Here is a 26,916-nt window from a genome sequence, read left to right as displayed (position 1 = left end):
TCAATAAATAAGGTCTACCTGCTCTTCGTCTAGCTGCGTTTGTTTCTTCGCGTCCCCACCTCGCCAGCTAAGCTATCAACTCGGGCTTCTATAATTTTAGAAGGGTTGAATGGCCCCTGATGGATCTGTCACTCAGGTGATATCAAATAACCAGTCCATGTCCGAATTCACTGCGCTCTCATGACCGACATATTTTGCTGCTAGTGCTTCTCTCCTACAACACAATAATGCCTGCCTCTTTTTATTCTGACGAGACAGCCCCTTGTGATCTCTAGTGGTCAATTCAGCATTACGAGTCGTATTCGGAAAGCAGGGTCCGACCAGTTCAAAATATGTTCAACTGTGTGTGAAATCTTATGGGACTTAACTGCTAAGGTCATCAGTCCCTAAGCTTACACACTACTTAACCTAAATTACCCTAAGGACAAACACACACACCCATGCCCGAGAGAGGACTCGAACCTCCGCCGGGACCAGCCGCACAGTCCATGACTGCAGCGCCTTAGACCACTCAGGGTCCGATTGGGCGCGAAATAAAGACCACAGTGAAAATCTGATGAAGCTTTGCACAGATGTGTTGAGCAGTGTCTCTAGTAGACCTGTCGATCACAGCACGTCACTCTTTTCACTTCTGAGCTCACAATGAGAACGTAAAGATGGCTAGAAAGTAATCTCCCGCTAAGTATGAGGGCCTGGAGAAAGATTTCGCCTGAAACTACGCAACCCACATAACATAACTTTCATCCGTTTCGTTCTACACTACAATTCTCGGCCGCACTCTGCAGGGGCAGTGAAGATGCTCCTGCAGCGTTTTCGATGGGAAGTGTTTGATCACCCACAAAACAGCCCATAATTGACTCCTCCTGAGGTTCATCTCTACTCACATGAACCGCTGGCTACGACGGCAGCCTTTTGGCACAGATAACGAGCTATAGACCAGCGTAGAGAATTGGTGGGAAGTACAGGCGGCTGCCATCTATGACGATGGTATTGGAAAGTTGGTGCACGAACGTCTAAGTCGAAACGACGACTATGTAGATAAGTAGCTGGAAGATGTAGCAAACTGTTGCAAATAAAACATTTTTGATTTTTACAGTGGTTTACATTTCGCGATCGATCGGACCTTACTTTTAGAATAGCCCTCGTATATAGCTTTACGGATATTTTTGATCAGATGCCGTATAATAATTGAGGACGTACGGCGTAGGTGCTTTGCTGAGATTAGGAGATTGACACAGAAGAGAAAACAGTCGTGGGTCACATCAAACCAGTAAGAAGACTGATGCTGACCCTCTTCCCCACAACAAAGAAATCCGATCTAGAAGCCATTGTCTTGTTCCTAAATCACTAAGATTTTGGCACAAAAGAACCGAATTCTAAAATAGTCTGAACAGCTCCCATTGTATTTTTGTCCAACTAATGAAAAGTGTATTCAAAAGAACTAGCGAGGTGTGACGTTGTAGAAGTGTTGAATTTGCGTAAATCAGCTCCGAACGTCTTACCTCCTGGGACAGAACGCAAAAATGATTCACCCTATCAATGTCTCCCATTATCAATATTTCTCTCTAATTCGTTGATTTTTGTTCCTTTACTTTTTAATACTTTTTCGTAACAGTCACACGAACATTTCACAACGGCGTAATCAGTTTTGACTAGTCAGTGGTCCCCTTCAGACAGTCAAGAGATAAAAAGAGGAAACCCAGAGTCTTTACAGAATCTTTTAAATTTACCAAGTAACTATTTTGGGCAACGGCCTTGCCGCAGTGGATACACTAGTTCCCGTCAGATCACCGAAGTTAAGCGCTGTTGGGCGTGCCGGTACTTGTATGGGTAACCATCCGGGCGGCCTTGCGCTGTTGACATTTTTCGGTATGCACTTAGCCTGGTGATGCCAATTCAGGAGCTACTCGACCGAATAGTAGCGGCTCCGGTCAAAGAAAACCATCATTATGACCGGGAGAGCGGTGTGCTGACCACACGCCCCGCCTATCCACATCCCCACTGTGGATGACACGGCGCTCGGATGGTCCCGATGGGCCACTTGTGGCCTGAAGACGGAGTGCTATATACACTCCTGGAAATTGAAATAAGAACACCGTGAATTCATTGTCCCAGGAAGGGGAAACTTTATTGACACTTTCCTGGGGTCAGATACACCACATGATCACACTGATAGAACCACAGGCACATAGACACAGGCAACAGAGCATGCACAATGTCGGCACTAGTACAGTGTATATCCACCTTTCGCAGCAATGCAGGCTGCTATACTCCCATGGAGACGATCGTAGAGATGCTGGATGTAGTCCTGTGGAACGGCTTGCCATGCCATTTCCACCTGGCGCCTCAGTTGGACCAGCGTTCGTGCTGGACGTGCAGACCGCGTGAGACGACGCTTCATCCAGTCCCAAACATGCTCAATGGGGGACTGATCCGGAGATCTTGCTGGCCAGGGTAGTTGACTTACACCTTCTAGAGCACGTTGGGTGGCACGGGATACATGCGGACGTGCATTGTCCTGTTGGAACAGCAAGTTCCCTTGCCGGTCTAGGAATGGTAGAACGATGGGTTCGATGACGGTTTGGATGTACCGTGCACTATTCAGTGTCCCATCGACGATCACCAGTGGTGTACGGCCAGTGTAGGAGATCGCTCCCCACACCATGATGCCGGTTGTTGGCCCTGTGTGCCTCGGTCGTATGCAGTCCTGATTGTGGCGCTCACCTGCACGGCGCCAAACACGCATACGACCATCATTGGCACCAAGGCAGAAGCGACTCTAATCGCTGAAGACGACACGTCTCCATTCGTCCCTCCATTCACGCCTGTCGCGACACCACTGGAGGCGGGCTGCACGATGTTGGGGCGTGAGCGGAAGACGGCCTAACGGTGTGCGGGACCGTAGCCCAGCTTCATGGAGACGGTTGCGAATGGTCCTCGCCGATACCCCAGGAGCAACAGTGTCCCTAATTTGCTGGGAAGTGGCGGTGCGGTCCCCTACGGCACTGCGTAGGATCCTACGGTCTTGGCGTGCATCCGTGCGTCGCTGCGGTCCGGTCCCAGGTCGACGGGCACGTGCACCTTCCGCCGACCACTGGTGACAACATCGATGTACTGTGGAGACCTCACGCCCCACGTGTTGAGCAATTCGGCAGTACGTCCACCCGGCCTCCCGCACGCCCACTATACGCCCTCGCTCAAAGTCCGTCAACTGCACATACGGTTCACGTCCACGCTGTCGCGGCATGCTACCAGTGTTAAAGACTGCGATGGAGCTCCGTATGCCACGGAAAACTGGCTGACACTGACGGCGGCGGTGCACAAATGCTGCGCAGCTAGCGCCATTCGACGGCCAACACCGCGGTTCCTGGTGTGTCCGCTGTGCCGTGCGTGTGATCATTGCTTGTACAGCCCTCTCGCAGTGTCCGGAGCAAGTATGGTGGGTCTGACACACCGGTGTCAATGTGTTCTTTTTTCCATTTCCAGGAGTGTATAAGTAACTATCTTCATGTCTCAGAATCATATCCAAAAGGATATTCTACAAGTATCTTTGGTTGTACAGTCAACAATACTTTTTATAAGTTTTTAAAAATTGTTTCAAAAAGTTTACAACACATTACTAGAATGAGTAAGAACAAAATTTGATGACGCAGACATTCTTTTTGCAAATATGGGCACGAAACTTCGACCTGTACCTGCTGTTCCTTTCATTAGTGCTGACAACGCGAAGCAAGACGCATGCAGCATGTGCCTTTGAGTAAGCCTTCTCGCATAAGGGCTTTTACTTCAGCTTCTAACCTCCTTCCTACACAGTTACGTTGAATAATTGTTTAATATAGCCTAATTAAAATCACGAACCGCATAATTATCTGCTGCGTCTTCTACATCTACATAGATACTACGCAATCCACCTTACAGCTCGTGGCGGAGGGTGTCCCGTACCACTACTAGTCTTTTCCTTTCCTGTTGCACTCGCAAACAGAACAAGAGAAAAACGACTGTCCTTATGCCTCCGCACGAGCCCCAATTTCTCGTATCTTATTTTCGTGATCCTTATGTGAAATGTACGTTGGGAACACCAGAATCGTTCTGCAGTCAGCTTCAAATGCTGGTCTTCTAAATTTTCTTAACTGTGTTCCTCGACATGAATGTGATCTTCCTTCCAGGAAGAACCTACCAGAACCCACCAGAAAAAAAAATGTAGCAGTGCGTCTCTGAATTGCTTCGCTGGTACGGATCCCAAACACTCGAGCAATACTCAAGTATAGGTCGCACTAGCGTCCTATATGCGATATGCTTTACAGATGAACCCCACTTTCCTAGAATTCTCCCAATAACCGACGTCAACCATTCACCTTTCCTACTACAATCCTCACGTATTCGATCCATTTCACGTCGCTTTACAACGTTACACCAGATATTTAAACGTCGAGGCTACTACTGATACTGTTTCAGAACATTAGTGGCTGTTTTTCCTACTCATCTGCATTAACTTACATTGTTCTACATTTAGAACTAGCTGCCATTCATCACACCAACTAAAAATTTTGTCTGAGTCATCTTGTATCCGCCTCCAGCCACTGCCATTCATCACACCAACAATTTTTTTTCCTGAGTCATCTCATATCCTCCTGCAGTCACTCAACGACGACACCTTACCATTTTCCACAGCACCAGCATCAAAGGACGGCAGACTGCTGCACACCTGTCCGCCAAATCATTGATGTACGTAGGAAATAACAGCGGTTCTAAGACACTTCCCTGCGGGTCTCCTGACGATACCCTTGTCTCTGATGAACATTCGCTGTCAAGGAAAGCATACAGGGTTCTGAAACTTAAGAAGCCTTAGAGCCACTGTGATGCTACTCTCTGTGCTCGTATGTTCTTTGGCCGGCCGTTGTGGCAGAGCGGTTCTAGGCGCTTCAGCCCGGAACCGCGCGACCGCTACGGTCGCAGGTTCGAATCCTGCCTCGGGCATGGATGTGTGTGATGTCCTTAGGTTAGTTAGGTTTACGTAGTTCTAAGTTCTAGGGGACTGATGACCTCAAATGTTAAGTCCCATAGCGCTCAGAGCCATTTGAGCCAATCGTATGTTCTTTAACAGCCTACAATGGGGAACGTTGCCCCTCATCCATAGTTCGCAGTATATCACGTGAGAAAAGGGCAAACTCAGATTCACACGAGCGATGCTTTATAAAACCATGCCGATTCGTGGACGTGAGCTTCTCGGTCTCAAGAAAATATTAGATTCGAACTGAGAATATGTTCAAGGATTCTCCTGCAAACCGATGTTAGTGATATTGGTTTGTAATTTTGCAGGTCCCACCTTTTACCCTTCGTATACGCAGGAGCGCTTTTTTCCAGTCGCATGGGGCTTTGTGCTGGGCGAGAGATTCGTGATAAGTGCAAGCTAAGTAAGGGGCCAATGCCGCACAGTACTCTTCGAAAAATCGAATTGGTATTCCATTCAGATCTGATGACTTATTTGTTTTCAACTCATTCAGCTGTTTCTCTGCGGCAGGGATCCTTAATTAGTATGTCGTCTATATGGATGGGAAACAACGGTATGTTTGTACGATTCTCCTGTGTGAACGATTTCTTGAACGTGAAATTTAATTCTGTTGAACCACTTTGTTTGCAGCACATTTTCTTACGTCTTGAGACGAAATGAGAGGAAAAGTTAGATTATCTGTATACTGAAATTATTAGAAATGAACATTCCTTCTACTTATCTAGAGTTGATTACCCGTCTCGGATCTTTCCCGTTGTTGACACAGTTCTCTATTTAATAATTCCTGCTTCCAATCTGGATTTCTGGGTTCCCATTAATTTCAGACACATTACTAAATTAAACGTCACAGGCTTTTAATTTGAATTTCCATTTTTGACTCAGTATTTTGCACCCTTTCAAATCTTCACAATTCTTTATTAACCCATCCAAACGACACGAGTGTAACTTGCAAATCACCACCAATAAGGTCTTCGCCAAAGTGATTTTAGTTAAGTTATGCGAGTACTCTTAGTATCAAAATTTTAACGGAAATAAAAGAATTGCACTTTCGTTATATATTTTTGTGATTATATTTTATATAAATATATATAAATATATAAATATAAATTGCGGTTTATCGTATCGCGACATTGCTGCTCGTGTTGGTCGAGATCCAGTGACTGTTAGCAGAATATGAAATCGGTGGGTTCAGGAGGATAATACGGAACGCCGTGCTGTATCCCAACGGCCTCGTATCACTAGCAGTCGAGATGACAGGCATCTTATCCCTGGCTGTAACGGATCGTGCAGCCACGACTCGATCCCCGAGTCAACAGATGGGGACGTTTGCGAGACAACAACCATCTGCACGAACAGTTCGACGACGTTTGCAGCAGCATGGACTATCAGCTCGGAGACCATGGCTGCGGTTACCTTGACGCTGCATCACAGACAGGAGCGCCTGCGATGGTGTACTCAACGACGAACCTGGGTGCACGAATGGCAAAATGTCATTTTTTCGGATGAATTCAGGTTCTGTTTACAGCATCATATGGTCGCATCCGTGTTTGGCGACATCGTGGTAAACGCACAATTGAAGCGTGTATTCGTCATCGCCTTACTGGTGTATCACCCGGCGTGATGGTATGGGGTGCCATTGTTTACACGTCTCGGTCACCTCTTGTACGCATTGACGGCACTTTGAACAATGGACGTTGCATTTCAGATGTGTTACAACCCGTGGTTCTACCCTCCATTCGATCCCTGCGAAACTCTACATTTCAGCAGGATAATGCACGAATGAATGTTGCAGGTCCTGTACGGGCCTTTCTGGATACAGAAAATGTTCGACTGCTGTCCTGGCCAGCACATTCTCCAGATCTCTCACCAATTGAAAACGTCTGGTCAATGGTGGCCGAGCAACTGGCTCGTCACAATACGCCAGTCACTACTCTTGATGAACTGTGGTATCGTGTTGAAGCAGCATGGGCAGCTGTACCTGTACACGCCATCCAAGCTCTGTTTGACTCAATGCCCAGGCATATCAAGGCCGTTATTACGGCTAGAGGTGGTTGTTCTGGGTACTGATTTCTTAGGATCTATGCACCCAAATTGCGTGAAAATTTAATCACATGTCAGTTCTAGTATAATATATTTGTCCAATGAGTACCCGTTTATCTTCTGCATTTCTTCTTGGTGTAGCAATTTTAATGGCCAGTAGTGTATTAATTACATAAATATATGAAAAGAGCCGGCCGCGGTGGTCTTGCGGTTCTAGGCGCTCAGTCCGGAACCGCTGGACTGCTACGGTCGCAGGTTCGAATCCTGCCTCGGGCATGGATGTTTGTGATGTCATTAGGATAGTTAGGTTTAAGTAGTTCTAAGTTCTAGGGGACTGATGACCACAGATGTTAAGTCCCATAGTGCTCAGAGCCATTTGAACCATTTTTTTTATATGAAAAGATTGTCGAAGCTTACGAAATATTCTTGCATCAGTATCATTTGGGTGCAGGTGCAGATCAAAATAACATTTCGTGTTGATGCATATGCGTATCTGCTACAAATTACTTGAAAATTATAAGCAACAAACCACAAACCCAATACGTCGTATGTGAAATATTACCTTAACGTAATAACGAAATATTACCATAACGTAATGTTATGTTGTTTATTAAGATATGAGCGTGAAGCATTGCTCACTTTCATTACAAATTCCACAAAATGTGAGTTATGTGACAGTAAAGGGATCGTACTGATGTGGAAACTTAACAGTTTACTTGAAACACTATTAGCCATTTGCGCCGCCATTCTATCCTGTCGATGTCTTCATGATGATGCAACGTCCTTAGTGTGGGTAGTCTAAAGACAGTTATCTGTTCGAAGTATCACAAATGTGGTAGTTAGCTCTAAATTGATAATGAAGATACGAATCTGCTTACGCCGTGGTTCATTTGTAGTATGTTTCACTTCAGTTTGTGAGTCGGCCTTCTAACATCATGACAGTCTGCAGTTTTTTCTCGGACCTCACTGGGATATGGGAGTCTGGAATTCCCTTGACGGTTTTACACAATAGTGTCATTACTCCACTCTCCATCGACGACACTCTTTCGCCATGTAGGCAAGCGAATAGTTCACGAACTTCATCGTTTCAGAAATAATGGGGGCTCTTCTCTTGGAAGCTGACGATCCTGGTTCTATGTCACTCGAATAAACTGCTACCTTTCTCAGAACACGAGTGAGCGAAATATGTACAGACAGCGCATCAACCTGTTTGGATGAAATCATTTTGGATGTTAGGCTACGTCTTTAGAAAACACTTAAACAACTGTATGACAGACGTTTCGATCGTCTTTGCAACGGTACTCTCTACTGCGACTGTTGATTTTGTCCGAATTGACACCGGCTATGGAAGGCTACAAACTTTCAGAGTATTAGTCCCTTTTGATACCCACTGCATCACAATAAATAATGTGACACGCGTCGTAACTCGTGAACTAAGCGCAGTAGAAGGTCGTCATAATAATATCGCCCAAAAAAGTGTGTGTCATGTAATACACTGAGGTGACAAAACTTATAGGAAACCTCCTAATATCGTGTCGGACCTCCCTTTCTCCGGCGTAGTGCACCAGCTCTACGTGGCATGGACTTAACAAGTCCCTGGAAGTCCCCTGCAGAAGTATTGAGCCATGCTGTCTCTACATCCCTCCATAATTGCAGAAGTGTTGCCGATGCAGGATATTGTGCACGGACTGACCTCTCGACTATGTCCCATAAATGTTCGATGGGCTTCATGTCGGGCGATATGGGTGGCCAAATCAATCGCTCCAACTGTCCAGAATGTTCTTTACATCAATCACGAACAACTGTGGCCCAGAGACATGGCGCATTGTCATCAATTAAAATTCCTTCGTTGTTCGATCTCCATTTAGCCGAATATAACAAATTTCAAACAATGATCAGTTCAGTTGGACCAGAGAACCCAATCCATTCCATGTCAACACAGCCCACACCATTATGGAGTCGCCACCAGCTCGCATAGTGCCTTATTGACAACTTGGGTCCATGGCCTCGCGGGGTCTGGGCCACACTTGAACCATACCTTCAGTTCTTACCAACTGGTTGCTTGTTTACTTTAAAAGTGTGCTACTAGTCGCATGAGTAGCATCAAAGAGCAGTACTTCCCTTTTCGTTAAACTTACGCCAGTATACTACTTAACAGTCTACATATATGACCAATATGCAACCAAGAAAACAAATAATACCACGTAGTTTTTATTAAAATCGTGCAAATGATCCTTGGGGACGTAACTAAGCACCAAAAACGGTGATGCAGTAATCACGACACCGACTTCACAACACCATTGTCACATCTAAAAAACGAGGGCCAAGTTTAGAAACGCCAGTGACACTGCACATTAAGTTGCGTGACCAGATCACCAAATTCATTCAATAACCTTCACGTACATGTGACTACATAGCAATAAACAAGTGGTCCGCTGCTTATGATACTGCAGTTTACATTAGTGTGCTATAAGTGTCCAAGAATCTTATAACTGATGAAGTTGTATAAAGCACTGAAACTGGTCATGTGTTAATAGAAATACTTTACGATCCACACAGAGAACTTTTATGTTACTAAATATGAATTACCCGCAGCTGTATATCTTGTCAGCTTTAATTGTGAACGGACTATTAAAATCAGGCTGCTTACGAGCAGTGAAACTACAGCGCTTCCTGCTCCCTGTCATTTAGAAACGTGCTGCTAGGTAAATTTAACTAATTGAACTCAGAATATTAAATATTGTGTTTAATCTAACAAGAGAGGAATGGGAACGTAGGACAACGAAAATTCGTACGGCATTTGTAACGGACCGAGATGAATTCACCAAATTTAGACTTATTATACATGAGTTGTACAGGTTCCTAAAACTCATTAGCAACACTGAACACCAGTAGCAACAAACAGTAATGAATTTATGGATGTAGAGTTGGTGTTAATTTATCTTCTTTTCTCTCCTGTCATTTAAGATTGATCTTTCTTCGTCCGTCAGGGGCTTAATTAATACTGTCATGGACTTTCATGCTGACCAGCAGTCCGAAACTTTATGTCGAGCACAGTGACTCGCTACAGTTGCACAGTCCAGAGACGCCGGCTATTAAACTTACTCGTCCAGAAACTTTGATCGCAATGAAACTATTCATATACGACACCCAGTTTTAACTGTTGTTTGACAGTTTCTGTTACCAATTATTTATTTCTTAAGTGAACGTTGTTGTTACCAAATTATTCTTATTTGGTTACGTTAACAGACACACTTACTTACTGCTACTGTTTTTTTGAAATACAATAGTTTTGTAGTTTGCCAAATGCGCTGCAGAGGTCACTAGGCTTACTGTATACACGAGCAGTGTACCGGTACTAGGACTGTTTGTGCAGACCCGTTTCTGAATTAAGTGTAATAAAGTTTCAGATTTATAACTTCGTCACAGTGCGCTATTTTTATCAACGTGTAAACCTTTTACCGGAACGTTCTCAGCAAGTACTAGTCCGTTATTGTAGGTATAAAGTATGTGCACTGTCACAAGAATTAAAGTGTCTGAGAAAGGACAATGCAAAGCATTCACACGATAAAACCTGACTCGGTGAATAAGCAGACACTAATCCACGATGTATCCAAGTAGTGACTCGATCTCTACATCCTCCTTTTACGGTCGGCTGGCGGTCATGCGGGACGACACGTGACCTACCTCTACACTATGCACTCTACACTCTAGATGACCGTGAAAGGGAGACTTGACCGTACAACCACTGACTCCCTGCTAAAGTCAGATAACGACGATAGTTGAGCACTTCTAAGTATCGTCCTTCATCTTCTTTGGGGTACAGATATAGAAATGGACAAGAAGTAACAGTTTATACAGCTTACATTCAGAGAAGAACAGAGCATGTGTAAATTCTAACTGTTCCTTTGATTTTTTAAGCTAAGCAATAACTACATTATTTTTTATGTATGATAACGAAAAGGGGATGTAAGAGTGTTTTTAAACGGCCACCCGACAAAAGGGTTAACAGAAACGGAACACAGTCTTGGACTTAGGAGGAATGGGGAAGGAAATGGATGGCGTTCTTTTCAAACGAACTGAGCCAGTTTGGTATCATTTTGAGTACGATTAATCGATTGTGATCATCTCTGCACTTTATCGTCGGCCAACATACGTTGCAACATCCACTACGGGCAGTCGTAAACATTACAAAATTGTGTTAACCAAATAACTGTTATGTTTATTAAGTTGCATAAGAATTTTTAGATAAAATAAAAAGTATCCATCAAACCTTTAGGCGACGACGACGCTCTCTGGAGAAATGTATCATCGAGAGTTGATTATAAGGAAATACAGAACGACTTGGACTACTGGCGCACGTCGCATCTACATTTACACCTATTCTCCTCCCGCAGACTACCTTATGTGTGGCGGAGGGTACATTGTGTATCTCCGTCACTACCCACCTTTTCCGTTCAAATCGCGAATGGCGAGTGGCAAAAATAATTGTTGGTGAGCTTCCGTCTAGGCTCGAATCTCCCAACATTATCGTTGGGACAGGATGTGAAACCATGTAGATATAATGTTGAGGAATGTGCTGATATAAGGGTGGCAGAATACGAGAGTTGATAATAAAGCACGAAATGATTCAGTTATTGGTATCAAGCTTTCTGGGAAAGGCGATATCCCAAGTTCAGTGCAATAGAGGTGACGGGATGGGGTAATTAATAAATTGATACATAATTCAAATTGTGGAGGCTGGGTAGCTACGGAGGGCGAGAATGAATGCACGACGTTAGAGGGTAATAGAAGTTTTGTGGAGTGCAAACCCACGAGACACTGCTGCAGGCGTTCTAAGCGTTGAGTACGAGCGGACGTAATCACCACACTCTGCAGAACAGTAGTTTTAATCTCTGTTGAGCTTTCTGCTGTATGGTTAGTAGACTAAGTTTCTTAATTTATAGTCAAGGGATAATCCAAGGCAGTTTAGGGTATTAGCTAATTGGATAGCACGGTCGTAAAGGGTGAGGGGTGCAGATGTTATGGATGATTCGTGCAATTATTATTGCTTTCGTCTTGGAGGAGGTGATCTTGACGATCCAGTTGTGCATAAGTGGATAAAGGTCAACTATTGTGGCGCACCTTTAGTGTATTGTACGGAATTGGTATTGTTAATGCTTACGTAACTTGGGTGGTTAGTTAGAATAGATGGAGTAAGCGCACATTCATATTTTATCGGAAATGCAGAGGTGTAGGATTTGAAAAGAAGACTGGATTCTCTTACACGATCGTATGCTTTGTCAAAGTCGAGGAATACAGTGGGAGACTTAAAGTTATTGAGTTGGTCGATTGTGAGGACGGTAAAGCAGAGGAGCTGATCGCAGGGGGAGAAGTTAGGACTGAAGCCTTTATGGTTAATAGGAAATGGTACGAGTTTACTTAAGTATAGTTTGCGCTGGCAGAAGATACATTCTCAGATCTTGTTTAACAATGAGGTGAGGCAGATAGGTGGTAGGAGGAAGTTTTACTGGCAGGATTGTTGGGTTTAAGAAAGAGTAGGACACAGAATGTTTTGCAAGGCTCAGAATAGTAGCCTGTATACAGGCTAGCAAGTTTATTTGGAAGGAATAAAGGAATTCTTTCAGGTGTATCGATTTTTGTGAAGTATTTATTACACAGGTTGTGCTGTAATTGGTATGTTAAGTTCGTAATATATTTCCTGATACTGAAAACTAGAAGCATGAGAGGAAACAAATGTTCGTTTCGTCGGAATTGGGGAATAACATGTAATGAACTTGAGAATTGACGTCTTATACAGGGTAAACGTTTTTGAGATGTAGTGAAGTATGTGGCAATCTAGCCTCCTTTTCAATCACAGGACCTATGCACTTCTCTTGAACTATGCCCTGTTTGTTGCATTTTCTGTATCTAACGTCCCATCAGAGAGATAGATATACCACCTGAATTTCATTTCTTCTATTCGACTTTACAATCAGTTCCGAAGGTTCTCGAAAGGTACCGTTTGAGTGGGATTGCGAGACGAAATGACAATGTGCACATACGTTTGATAAAAATAAACTCCGTTCACAGACCATGGCGTACCCATCGGCACCGACCGACCGCCTTGCCATCCTCTGTGAATGACGTCAATAGATGAGGTACGGAGGAGCGTTAGGTCAGCGTACCAGTCATCCGACCGTTGTCAGATGTATATTGACCGGGATGGCGTGTACAGGTACAGCTGCCCATGCAGCTTCAACACCATACCACAGTTCATCAAGAGTAGTGACTGGCGTATTGTGACGAGCCAGTTGTTCGGCCACCTTTGACCAGACGTTTTCAGTTGGTGAGAGATCTGGAGAATGTGCTGGCCAGGGCAGCAGTCGAACATTTTCTGTATTCAGAAAGGCCCGTACAGTACCTGCAACATGCGGTCGTGCATTATCGTGCTGAAATGTAGGGTTTCGCAGGGATCGAATGCATGGTAGAGCCACGGGTCTTAACACATCTGAAATGTAACGTTGACTGTACGAAGTGCCGTCAATGCGAACAAGAGGTGACCGACACGTGTAACCAATGGCACCCCATACCATCACGCAGGGTGATACGCCAGTATGGCGATGACGAATACACGCTTCCAATGTGCGTTCATCACGATGTCGCCAAACACGGATGCGACTATCATGATGCTGTAAACAGAACCTGGATTCATCCGAAAAAATGGCGTTTTGCCATTCGTGCACCCAGGTTCGTCGTTGAGTACACCATCGCAGGCGCTCCTGTCTGTGATGCAGCATCAAGGGTAACCGCAGCCATGGTCTCCTAGCTGATAGTCCATGCTGCTGCAAACGTCGTCGAACTGTTCGTGCAGATGGTTGCTGTCTTACAAACGTCCCCATCTGTTGACTCAGGGATCGAAACGTGGCTGCACGATCCGTTACAGCCAGGGATAAGATGCCTGTCATCTCTACTGCTAGTGATACGAGGCCGTTGGGATCCAGCACGGCGTTCCGTACTATCCTCCTGAACCCACCGATTTCATATTCTGCTAACAGTCACTGGATCTCGACCAACACGAGCAGCAATGTCGCGATACGATAAACCGCAATCGCGATAGGCTACAATCCGACCTTTATCAAAGCCGGAAACGTGATGGCACGCATTTCTCCTCCTTACACGAGGCATCACAACAACGTTTCACCAGACAACGTCGGCCATCTGCTCTTTGTGTACGAGAAATCGGTTGGAAACTTTCCTCATGTCAGCACGTTGTAGGTGTCGGCACCGGCGCCAGCCTTGTGTGAATGCTCTGAAAAGCTAAACCATTTGCATAGCACAGCATCTTCTTCCTGTCTGTTAAATTTCGCGTCTGTAGCACGTCATCTTCGTGGTGTAGCAATTTTAATTGCCAATAGTGTAGTTGGGTACATCCCGGGTATGTCGCATAAGGTGCTTATATTTTAGAGCTGGATAAATAATAAAATGAATACAGTGCAATCTGGGAAGTAGTCAGTAAACTAAAAAAGAAAAAAGTAAAATTCAGCGAAGCTTCCTTTTCCGAAATCCAGTGCTGTGTTTCACATAAAGTAAAGTAAGTAGAATTTAGTATTTGTATGTGTCGAACACCAAACTTGTGTTACGTACGGAATACGTCAAGACAGATGAGGAAGAAACGGAACGCACAATTAATCTGCAAGCATAAATTTTTGTAGTCTGCTTACTGTAACACGTCGCAAGCTCTATGCGGTAACGTAGGCTGGTGTGGTACAAGCTAGTTGCAGCGGATTTTCAGCACCCCTCGGTGCGACGCCGGTACTGGCGGCAACTGTGGTCGTGTCTGACCGCCGGAGTGGAAACGCGACACGGGTCACCGCGAGCGCTGCCAAAGGACGCCACTCTGCGCGGGTCCCCCGGCACCTGGCTAGTGCCGCGACGCGCTCCAGAGGTGGCAGCGGCCCTGTGTGTTCAGAGCAGTCTTTCGCTACAAGTAAAAATAAGCAGACTAAGAGACCCATACGGTAGGCTCAGCCGTCTAACTGGGAAAAAAAACTTTTATTTCTTCACATTCAACGGCATTTATACTTTAGCAACTCTGAGAGATTGAGTCTGGAGTATACCTTCTACATTTATTTACCCATCCATCCACTCAGCGATTGTCTCACAATGACATAAGAAACGAAATAGAGCTCGGGCATGGGTGTGTGTGTTGTCCTTAGCGTAGGTTAGTTTAAGTTAGTTTTAGTTAGATTAAGTAGTATGTAATCCTAGGGACCGATGACCTCAACAGTTTGGTCCCATAGGAACTTACCACCACCACGAAATAGAGCTCCAAAGGTTGAACTGGTATGAGATGTTAATTCAGTGATTACAAAATTGAGTCAAATTTATAAAGAACTTGGCAGTATGAACCCTCTTATCAATATGATGTTGCGCTTGCTCTGGCCTGGAGGATGCTGTAATGACGTTGCATTCTCTCCTGAGGCAAGCTGGCCCACGACTGGTAAATGGTAACTGGTAACTGTGCCAGAGTCTACCTTCGAGTTGGTTCCTTACATCTTCCATAGGGGACACACCTTCGTATCTTGCTGGCAACGGTGGTACCTCATCATCAAGCAAACAATTCATAGAGACAAGACCGTTTGTGGACGAGCACCGTCCATTTGACACCACCACGATACTGTCGCATAAGAGGCAACACATGAAGACACAGGATGTCCGTGTATTGCCGTTGTGCTGTCAGAGTTCCCTCAATTACTACCAGTCGTGACCCAACTGTTCTTCATAGCATGACGTCAGGCGTAACAAACCTGCGCCTCTTCAAAACACTGGAAGTATGGGACTTCACACCAGGTTGCTGCAGCACTTGTTGACCGTGGTAGTGCAGAACTGTGATTCACTGCTGAACTCATTGCGACGCCATCGATCAGCAGTCGGTGCTTCCCAGTCGTGGCACCACTCCAAATACAGCCGTTTTCGTTGTGGTGTTAATGGCAGCCTATGCGTTGGATGGTAATACCCTAGAAGGGGGCGCGGCAGCCCTCCGTCCAGTGGTAAGGCATGACACAGAATGTTGCAGGGAGTCCATTACTGGTTCTCTGACGGCAGGCGCAGATGTAAACGGGTTACGACGTGCTTGGTGCACCGCACAGCTATATTCCCCTGTGATTGAGGAACGTGGTCGACCAGAACCTTGGCATCGAGTATGCGGGCCCCGACACTCCCATGCAGCCCAACATAGGGCAACTGTCACATCCAAATGTCCCAGAAATCTACACGATTTGACCAGCCGGCCAAATGGAGATTCACAATGAGGGCGCTTTCAAACTCCGTCATGAAACTGACAATGCTCTGATACACGGCTAGCCGGTATTTCCACGTCCTCCACAGTGGTCGGTCAATAGCTGACATTGTTCACGCCTTGTAAATACACTTTCAGACCTCCTAAGAACACTAATCACGAACAACGCTAACGTATTCTGACGGCTTACTACCTGTTACAGAGAATTGGAAATCTAAGCATTTACATGCGTGCTGATGGTATGTACAAATACGAAGTTACATTGGAATCCAACGGTGTATTCTTGGTGCTTCAGATTTTTGTCAGATAGAGCTCACAGTAGTATACATGCACATCCAATAGCCCTATATTTAAATACACAGATTTTACGAGGACAGGGCGTGTGGTCGGACTTGACCTTGCACAAAGAACTATGCTGGCATTTTCCTGAAATGATTTCGGAAGATTTAAATCGTTCAGTATCCATGGGTCTCCTCCCAGTCCAGTTTGTAAATCTGTGTAGGTTACCCCAAGAAAATGTTACAGGACCATTACTGGAAGTGACATAAACTGTCTGACATAAAAAGTGAAGCATTCAGAAGACACGACCAAAAATCAAAGTACCTTCGTACAGGTACGAACTGTTGGCGAGTATGTACGAGTTTAGTGTTGTTATCAGGCATGGTACAGTATATAGGGTGTCCCAGAAATGTTGCGACAAACTTTGAGGGGCTGTGGAGGGTGTCTTGAAAAAACCGAGGATAGGAACCCGTGTCCGGAAACGTCATCCAATGATGTTATTAGAGTGTCGAACCTAAAGGCGCCGGCACCTGCGACTGGGCCAGCCCTCCTTCAGCAAACGTGAGTTTGTAGGCCAGAGAACCGTAGGCGGAATATCCCGCAATGTTCTTTGTTTTTCAGTGATCGCGACTGATTGCCACGATCGCCAGTGCAGAAGATGGAGCTAGTTGCTGCGTGGAGAGGTCTTGTCTCCTATGCATGTGACGCTCTCTTGCATCTGTGGATGATGGCCTCAGGCATGGGTTTACAACTGCAGTTTATTTTGCTCCCAGAACCCTCTAAATCTCCAGTGCTTTTCGGTATACAGGAAAAAAATCAATTGCAGGTTGGAAACCTGTCTCCAAAACTGTCGTCCACCAAGGACACAGAGATAAGGCCCCTCTGTGCAGCATCTAGCGCCATCTTCTCCACTGGCGATCCTGGCAATCAATCGCGATCAACGAATAACAAACAACATTGCGAGACGTTCCGCCTACATTCCGTCAGCGTAGAAAGTCACATTTGCTGCCGAAGGGGTGGCCTTACGGCAGGCGCCAGCGCCTGTAAGTTCGATGCACTGTAGGGTCGTAGGATGACGTTTCTAGATGAGGGTTCCTATTGCCTATTTGTTCCTCAAGGCATCCTCTACAGCCCCTCAATGTCTGTTGCAACAATTCTGGGACACCCTGTATAAAGGGCATGGACAGCGTCAGATATACACTCCTGGAAATGGAAAAAAGAACACATTGACACCGGTGTGTCAGACCCACCATACTTGCTCCGGACACTGCGAGAGGGCTGTACAAGCAATGATCACACGCACGGCACAGCGGACACACCAGGAACCGCGGTGTTGGCCGTCGAATGGCGCTAGCTGCGCAGCATTTGTGCACCGCCGCCGTCAGTGTCAGCCAGTTTGCCGTGGCATACGGAGCTCCATCGCAGTCTTTAACACTGGTAGCATGCCGCGACAGCGTGGACGTGAACCGTATGTGCAGTTGACGGACTTTGAGCGAGGGCGTATAGTGGGCATGCGGGAGGCCGGGTGGACGTACCGCCGAATTGCTCAACACGTGGGGCGTGAGGTCTCCACAGTACATCGATGTTGTCGCCAGTGGTCGGTGGAAGGTGCACGTGCCCGTCGACCTGGGACCGGACCGCAGCGACGCACGGATGCACGCCAAGACCGTAGGATCCTACGCAGTGCCGTAGGGGACCGCACCGCCACTTCCCAGCAAATTAGGGACACTGTTGCTCCTGGGGTATCGGCGAGGACCATTCGCAACCGTCTCCATGAAGCTGGGCTACGGTCCCGCACACCGTTAGGCCGTCTTCCGCTCACGCCCCAACATCGTGCAGCCCGCCTCCAGTGGTGTCGCGACAGGCGTGAATGGAGGGACGAATGGAGACGTGTCGTCTTCAGCGATGAGAGTCGCTTCTGCCTTGGTGCCAATGATGGTCGTATGCGTGTCTGGCGCCGTGCAGGTGAGCGCCACAATCAGGACTGCATACGATCGAGGCACACAGGACCAACACCCGGCATCACGGTGTGGGGAGCGATCTCCTACACTGGCCGTACACCACTGGTGATCGTCGAGGGGACACTGAATAGTGCACGGTACATCCAAACCGTCATCGAACCCATCGTTCTACCATTCCTAGACCGGCAAGGTAACTTGCTGTTCCAACAGGACAATGCACGTCCGCATGTATCCCGTGCCACCCAACGTGCTCTAGAAGGTGTAAGTCAACTACCCTGGCCAGCAAGATCTCCGGATCTGTCCCCCATTGAGCATGTTTGGGACTGGATGAAGCGTCGTCTCACGCGGTCTGCACGTCCAGCACGAACGCTGGTCCAACTGAGGCGCCAGGTGGAAATGGCATGGCAAGCCGTTCCACAGGACTACATCCAGCATCTCTACGATCGTCTCCATGGGAGAATAGGAGCCTGCATTGCTGCGAAAGGTGGATATACACTGTACTAGTGCCGACATTGTGCATGCTCTGTTGCCTGTGTCTATGTGCCTGTGGTTCTGTCAGTGTGATCATGTGATGTATCTGACGCCAGGAATGTGTCAATAAAGTTTCCCCTTCCTGGGACAATGAATTCACGGTGTTCTTATTTCAATTTCCAGGAGTGTAGAATGTTCATTGCGAAGGTGTGACAGCATTATCAGCACCTGACAGAATTTGATAGGGGCCTCAGTGTGGGCACCATTTTGATAGCTGCTCGAAGCATGCAATACCCAGATTTTTGGGGCAGTCAGATGTGACAGCCCGATATATGGATTGCGTGGTAACGTGTAGGCAGGCATGTTCGTTGTCATAGTTTCGCTCGACCGCGTCTGACCCCCACAAGGAAGGATCACAGTACTATGCACCGAGCACATTGTAACCTCTGCACAACTGCGTCTGCCATCCAAGAACAAGTAATGCACTTGCTGCAACATTCTGCGGTATCTCGCAGCAGTGGTCAGACTAGGAAATTACCTTGCCGTGTGTAGGCTGCCGTTTACACAACACAAACGGCTGTGTTCGGAGAAGTGCCGCGACCGGAAAGCATGGACTGGTGATGAATGGAGTTGCATTGTGTAGAGCGATGGATCGCTGTTTCACACTGCCCTGGATGACCATCATCAGCAAGTATGGTGGCGAGCTGGAGAGAGATCCCATTCTTCCAATGTTCTGGAAAGCCGTAGCAGTGTTATTCCTGGTACCATGATTTTGTGCAGTCATGGCTGTGTGGAGACTTCGGGGCACGGCTGATGGTGATTGATGCAACTGTGACGGCTCAGTGGCACTACATCCTGCATCGCTATGTGTTGTCTCTCATGAGACACTATAGTGGTGTCGTTTTTCACTAGGACAGTACTCGTTCACGTATTGCACGTCTCTCTTTCTACTGTCTGCGTGACGTTGAGGTACTCCAGGGAGAGCAACATCCCAGATCTATTCCAGGTAGATCATACACGGGATCAGTTGGGTCGTCGACCCCGTCCCATGCCAATATCAAGGGTTACAAGGACCACTTATAGCGGGTTTGCGCCAATTTGCTCGAGGAGAACATTCAGCGGCCTTATGACCCCCTCCCAACCGAATCACTGCGTGCATCCAGGCCAGAGAGGGTACAACGTCATGTTGCCAACTGGGCTCACTGCTTTTTTTAATCACTGAAGTAGAATTTCATACCTTCGCAAGCTGTGAAGTTTCGTTTCGTGTCTTCCTTACCTTCTGGTTCAAATGCTCTGAGTCCTACGGGACTTAACATCTGAGGCCATCAGTCCCGTAGACTTAGAACTACTTAAACCTAACTAACTGAAGGACCTGCCCGAGGCAGGATTCGAACCTGCGACCGTAGCAGCAGCGCGGTTCTGGACTGAAGTGCCTAGAACCGCTCGGCCACAACGGCCGGCCTAGCCTTCTGGGTGCTTCACTTTTTTTCTTTTTTTTTGCCAGCCAGGTATACACAAATCGCGTAGAAGATGACGTCGAAATCTCCTCGAGACTTTGTGGATGGTGCCGTTGTATATACAGAAGTGGCAGCGTGAGAAAAGCTTGCGGAATCGTGGAAGATCTACAAAGAATCGACGCTCGGCACAGAGACTGGCAGTTGACACACTACATAACCGAAGCGTAATCATCAGTCCACTGATTAGTTTGATGTGTCCCGCCACAAATTTTCTATTGTATCTGATGTGTTGGCAAATGTGCCAACACCTTGTAGATAGAGGAGGCCGAAATGCACGCTATCTAGCGCAGACGGGCGTGAATTCTGGAACAGGATACGTAGTGAATGCTAATAAGAAAAGTATGCAGCTCCTCGAATACTTAACTTTTATTTATCCTTGTTGTGAATACAGCATTCTTGATGAGACATTTCATACGATAACTCAAACTATGTAAGGCTAATGGCGCCTTGCTAGGTCGTAGCCATGGACTTAGCTGAAGGCTATTCTAACTGTCTCTCGGCAAATGAGAGAAAGGCTTCGTCAGTGTAGTCGCTAGCAAAGTCGTCGTACAACTGGGGCGAGTGCTAGTCCGTATCTCGAGACCTGCCTTGTGGTGGCGCTCGGTCTGCGATCACACAGTGGCGACACGCGGGTCCGACATGTACTAAATGGACCGCGGCCGATTTAAGCTACCACCTAGCAAGTGTGGTGTCTGGCGGTGACACCACAGTATCATTCTCTTCACCTCAGAATAGTACTTACACCCTACGGAAGTAATTCCCGGATGTTGCAACACTTGCCTTATCATCCTGCCCCTTCTTATTGGCCATATTTTCACACATATTTCTTTGGCCGCCGATTCTGCGCTGGATCTTCCCGTGTTTTGTCTTATCAGTTAAATTGATTTTTAACATTCTTGTATAGCACTACATTTCAAACGGTTCAGTTCTCTTTTTCTGTATGTCTATCATCCGACTGGACGTGTGACAAACTTCGGCAGTACACTTATGTAATAAAATAAAATAGAAGACCTACAGCCGTCCTTACGATGTTATTTACTGTATGGCTACCAGTTTCGTTGATTCAGTACACTATCTACAGGCCTTAACTGACGCTGAGGGGGTTAATTCCAATCGTATACACCAGGGGTCTCCAAACTACGGCCCGCGGGCCGAAACCGGCCCGCGAGGTCCGGCAAACCGGCCCGCGTTAGCTGGCCGGACATCCCTGGTATCCGGCCCGCCAAATATTTGAGGTGATGCCTATACTGCCAAGTTTTGAGACCTATCGCGACCAGTACACCGCGACATTGTCGGAGCTCTATCTTTACAAAGCGGAAGGTCATGGTTAAACTTTTAAGTACAAAAATTCTTTGCATTTTATTCTACTCATGAGACTGGTGCAAGTGTTTCAAATGGACGCCACTTCGGCGACTAGCCTTAGTAATCAATCATTATGGAAGATGCTTCTTAAGCGAGGTTTCACTTCCTTTTGATTACGTTGTAAAATACACATAGCAAGTAAATCGTATAAAATATTTTTATTTAAAGGCAATTTAAAGAAAATAAAATACCTGGTGTACATAATATATTGGGTATTTTAGTTGTAACTCATGTATGAAAATAACTGTAATTAATTTATATCTTGAAAACTCACAGTGCTAGAGTATTCACGTAAAGAAATTTAACATCTCAGTGATAATTAGTGACTTTTATGTAGCTGTAACTTTCCTTTCATAATTACCTCAAGTTGTGGATCAAGTTTACTGGTAGAGATAATCATCAGCGACTTCAAATGCTCATCACTTAATTTTGATCTGTAAATACTTTTTGCATGATTCATTTTGGAGAAAAGGTACGCCCACCAAACAAAATTATGTAATTAAATAAAAATCGTAGTTCGTTTCAGTGCTAGCTATTCCCACAACATTAGATTTTTGTGATTTCATCTTCCCCTTAGCCTTACATTACGATGATCATGGAGTGCTTTAATCCCACTATGTAGATCTTGGCCCTTATGACTTCGTGGAGGAGTCAATGTGGCCCGCGGACTAAAAAGTTTGGAGACCCCTGGTATAGACGATTTACCAGTGACCAACATATAGGAACTGGTTTTCGCAGATTACCTGTAACAACGATGTTGTGTCTCCAACTATCAACTACCAACGAACTGGGGAAACAGTTGGTTTGATGGCTGGAGACACAGTGTCGTTGTTACAGATAGTCTGTGAAAACCAGTTCACAGGTATTTGCTACGGATGAATCTTGTATACGATTGGAGTCAACCACCTCAGCGTCAGTTGAGGCCTGTAGATGATGTACTGAAGCATCGAAACTGGAAACCACATAATAAATAACATCTTAACAGCAACTAGAGGTGTTCCATTTCATCACGTACATTTCAGTTCTCTTGATTCCCGGTTTCCAAGCTACCCATGATTCACTTCCATACAATGCTACGCTGCAAACTTCTAGTGTCAGAAATTTCTACCTAAAATTACAGCCTATGTAATAGTAGTAGACCCCTATTGACCGGAAATGTCCTGTGTGCCTGTGCGAGTCTGTTTTTTCAGTCTTCCTTACTTGGTCCTTCATGTTCTTCTTTGCCGGCAGGTCAGCAGAAATCTTTGTCTACTTCGTGGCCTCAAATTTTGACCTTAGGTTTATTGTTAATCTCGTTTCTGCTACTTTTAATAGCTTCTGTCTTTTTTCTGTTTGCTCTGAATCCATGTTCTGAACTCAGTATGCGTTCATTTCATTCAGTATGTCGTGGAATTCTTCTTTGCTTTCACTTAGGATAGCAATGTCATCAACGAATGTGGTCACCGATATTGTATCACCCTGAATTTTAATTCCACTGCTGAACATATCTTTTATTTCCGTCACTGTTGCTTCGAAGTATACAGACTGAACGGCAGCGGAGAAAAATTGCGTCCCTGTGTTGCACCCTTTTTTAGGAAGAGTACCTCGCTTTTGATCTTTCATTCTTATTGTTTGTTCTTGGTTCTTGCACATATTGTATGTTTCCCACATGTTCCTATAGCTTATCTTTATTTTTCTGGCCTCAAATTTTGACCTTAGGTTTATTGTTAATCTCGTTTCTGCTACTTTTAATAGCTTCTGTCTTTTTTCTGTTTGCTCTGAATCCATGTTCTGAACTCAGTATGCGTTCATTTCATTCAGTATGTCGTGGAATTCTTCTTTGCTTTCACTTAGGATAGCAATGTCATCAACGAATGTGGTCACCGATATTGTATCACCCTGAATTTTAATTCCACTGCTGAACATATCTTTTATTTCCGTCACTGTTGCTTCGAAGTATACAGACTAAACGGCAGCGGAGAAAAATTGCGTCCCTGTGTTGCACCCTTTTTTAGGAAGAGTACCTCGCTTTTGATCTTTCATTCTTATTGTTTGTTCTTGGTTCTTGCACATATTGTATGTTTCCCACATGTTCCTATAGCTTATCTTTATTTTACTGGCCTCAAATTTTGACCTTAGATTTATTGTTAATCTCGTTTCTACTACTTTTAATAGCTTCTGTCTTTTTTCTGTTTGCTCTGAATCCATGTTCTGAACTCAGTATGCGTTCATTTCATTCAGTATGTCGTGGAATTCTTCTTTGCTTTCACTTAGGATAGCAATGTCATCAACGAATGTGGTCACCGATATTGTATCACCCTGAATTTTAATTCCACTGCTGAACATATCTTTTATTTCCGTCACTGTTGCTTCGAAGTACAGACTGAATGGCAGCGGAGAAAAATTGCGTCCCTGTGTTGCACCCATTTTTAGGAAGAGTACCTCGCTCTTGATCTTTCATTCTTATTGTTTGTTCTTGGTTCTTGCACATATTGTATGTTTCCCACATGTTCCTATAGCTTATCTTTATTTTTCTGAGAATTTCGAACATTTCGCAGCTGTTTACATTGTTGAAAATTCTTCTTGGTCGAACGTACATTTCATGAAACTATCACAAAGGCAAGATAGAGAGATACGACCGCGCCTGCACGAGATGTCAGTGGTCCACGAAGTACCGTCTGCCACATCCCATAAGGCATGCCGCAGACTGCAGTCCCACCGTGTGTACTTCCTTACAAGAGCAGATGTAGAAAGCGGTTATTTTCACGTGCCTCATGTCTTTCGTCACTGTATATTTAGAGGACCTGATGATGGCGAAGTGAATCGTCGAAACTGGTTGCCAAAACATTGGCAATGAAATTACAGCCGACGGAAGTGTTGAAAATTGATACGAGAGTTGTCCAGAAAGTAAGTTCCGATCGGTCGCGAAATGGAAACCACTGGTAAAATCCGGTAATGCTTTGCACTGATGTGTTGGCAGTGTCTCTAGTATTCCCGTCGATAGTGTCGCGTCGCTCTTTTCAGTTTCTAGTGAACAGTGAGCCCGTAAAGATGCATAAGGAATAGCGTCTCCGGCCAAGTAGGAGGGCCTGGTTAGAGATTTCGCCTTTGTCATGCAGCCCACATAACAGAACTGTCGAACAGTTCCTTCTTCATGCCAATTCTCGGCCGCACACTGCAGGGGCAATGAAGACGCTCCTGCAGCGTTTCCGATGAGAAGTGTTTGATCACCCACAATACAGTCCGTAATTGGCTCCCCCTGAGTCTCATCTCTGGTCACAAGAAACGCTGGCTATGAAGACAAAATTTTTCCACAAACAACGAGCTGCAGACCAGTGCAGATAACTGGCCGAAAGCACTGGCGGCTTCTTTCTATGACGAGGATATTGGAAACTTGAAATTGGTGCGGCGACTATGTAGAGAAGTAGATGGAAGGTGTACCTAACTGTTGCAAATTAAACGTTTCTGGTTTTCACTGCGTTATCCATTTCGTGACCGATCGGAACTTAATTTCTGGACAACCCTCGTATATTCCTATCGGATGTTATCATCTTCTAATATTTCACAAGGATGGACATACCGAAAGTAGATATGGGAATTTCGCATATTAATCTTTTGGCAAAATACTCTCCTCTCTGTGTGCTATCGTTTGCTAAAATCTTGCATTGATGGCTCAAACTGTTTATGAGATATAAGGAATTTATGAATATTTCATTCCGGCGATTTCGCTTGCGCGAGCGGTCAGGACGGAGTTCTGCACATACAATCCCTTTTCTCAAGATTGGAGATAGATAGTGATATATTTCTAAGTTTAAAGAATAATTCAGTACGATGCCTACATTTCACATGCGACAACGTACTATCTAACATGCACCAAACACAAATAATTAACGAGCGTCATTTTCCAATGTAAACTTCAGGAATGTCTTCTAGTAGTTTACCAAATTTCAAAATATCACAGTAATGATGACCATTAACGAAGTGATAGTCAGCTCGTCATGAAGCTGAGAGAATCAAATTATTTTACCGAATAGTTTCTTTACAATCGCTTGAGAAGGAGTGCAGATGGGCCAGCTTGCGCTTCTTGCCGTCAATGAAGTGAAGTGAGACTGCCAACAACCGCGCCATATCAGTGGGTCTCAAGTTATCACTGAAACGACGGTTTTAGGCTATACTGGACTGACTGTTAAAACCGGTTAAAATACCCGGTTCCTGAAATAAACGATTTTCGTTTTTTATTGCTATTACTTCTTGTAACGAAGAAGACTTCGAAGAAAGGTTGAAAAATTCTGATGAAGTTGAAGGAGTAGGAGACCGCAATCAATATGGGGTTGAGATAATTACAGAACTCCATCTCATTGTCCCCAGCAAAGATGGCGAAGGTGAAAGAGATGGGCGCGCTGACGGCGAGAGCGAAAGACCAGAACTGATGACTTTCCTGCATCGTCAGGTTTGGATGGTATCAATTTTTCACCCTGAAACAACCACAAAATTAAGGGTTCAGTTGTTGTCCCAAGTTAAGTGCACGTCAATAAAATTATAAGTATATTAATCAAATTTACCTCCTTCCCAAGGAACACTGTCGATGTTTTCTCATTGTATGATGTAGCAAGTTTGTTGAGTCTCCTCCCGTCTTAGTCTTTTAAAGCAAATGAAGCATTGTGCTTCATTGCTACCGAACTTTGTGAATTATTTACAAACTAGGGATGTTGCCATTAGCCGATCGATGTCCGAGGACGACAGCGAGCAACTAATGTATAGACCAGGTGGGGGCATGTCTCGCACGGTGCAAGTACTCCCACACCATCTAATACGCCACATCATGCCACACGGCAATAAATACGTTATTGTCGTAGCAGTGCTTTATCGATTTTTATCATGTGTTGGTTGCTAGTATCTAACGGTCGGCGTTGTTATTAAAACAGCACTTCTCACTTTTCCACTTCTCTACAAAAATCTCAAATCAGTGAAAATTTTTTGAGGAAACATTACTCGTTGTTTAAAAAAATTTGTTTG

General features: G+C 45.3%; 1 protein-coding gene and 1 pseudogene across 1 annotated transcript in view; both read left to right on the top strand.

Moving 5' to 3' along the window:
• Positions 1–26,916, top strand: part of LOC124556458 (synaptotagmin-14) — a 579,934-nt gene that overhangs the window by 289,686 nt on the left and 263,332 nt on the right. The gene's annotated exons all lie outside the window — the stretch shown is intronic.
• On the top strand, positions 1,746–1,862 carry LOC124556190 (annotated as a pseudogene).

Source organism: Schistocerca americana, chromosome 1 (genome assembly GCF_021461395.2).
Source record: "Schistocerca americana isolate TAMUIC-IGC-003095 chromosome 1, iqSchAmer2.1, whole genome shotgun sequence".
Classification (NCBI taxonomy): Eukaryota; Metazoa; Arthropoda; class Insecta; order Orthoptera; family Acrididae; genus Schistocerca; species Schistocerca americana.
This window is presented reverse-complemented; position numbering and strand designations above follow the sequence as displayed.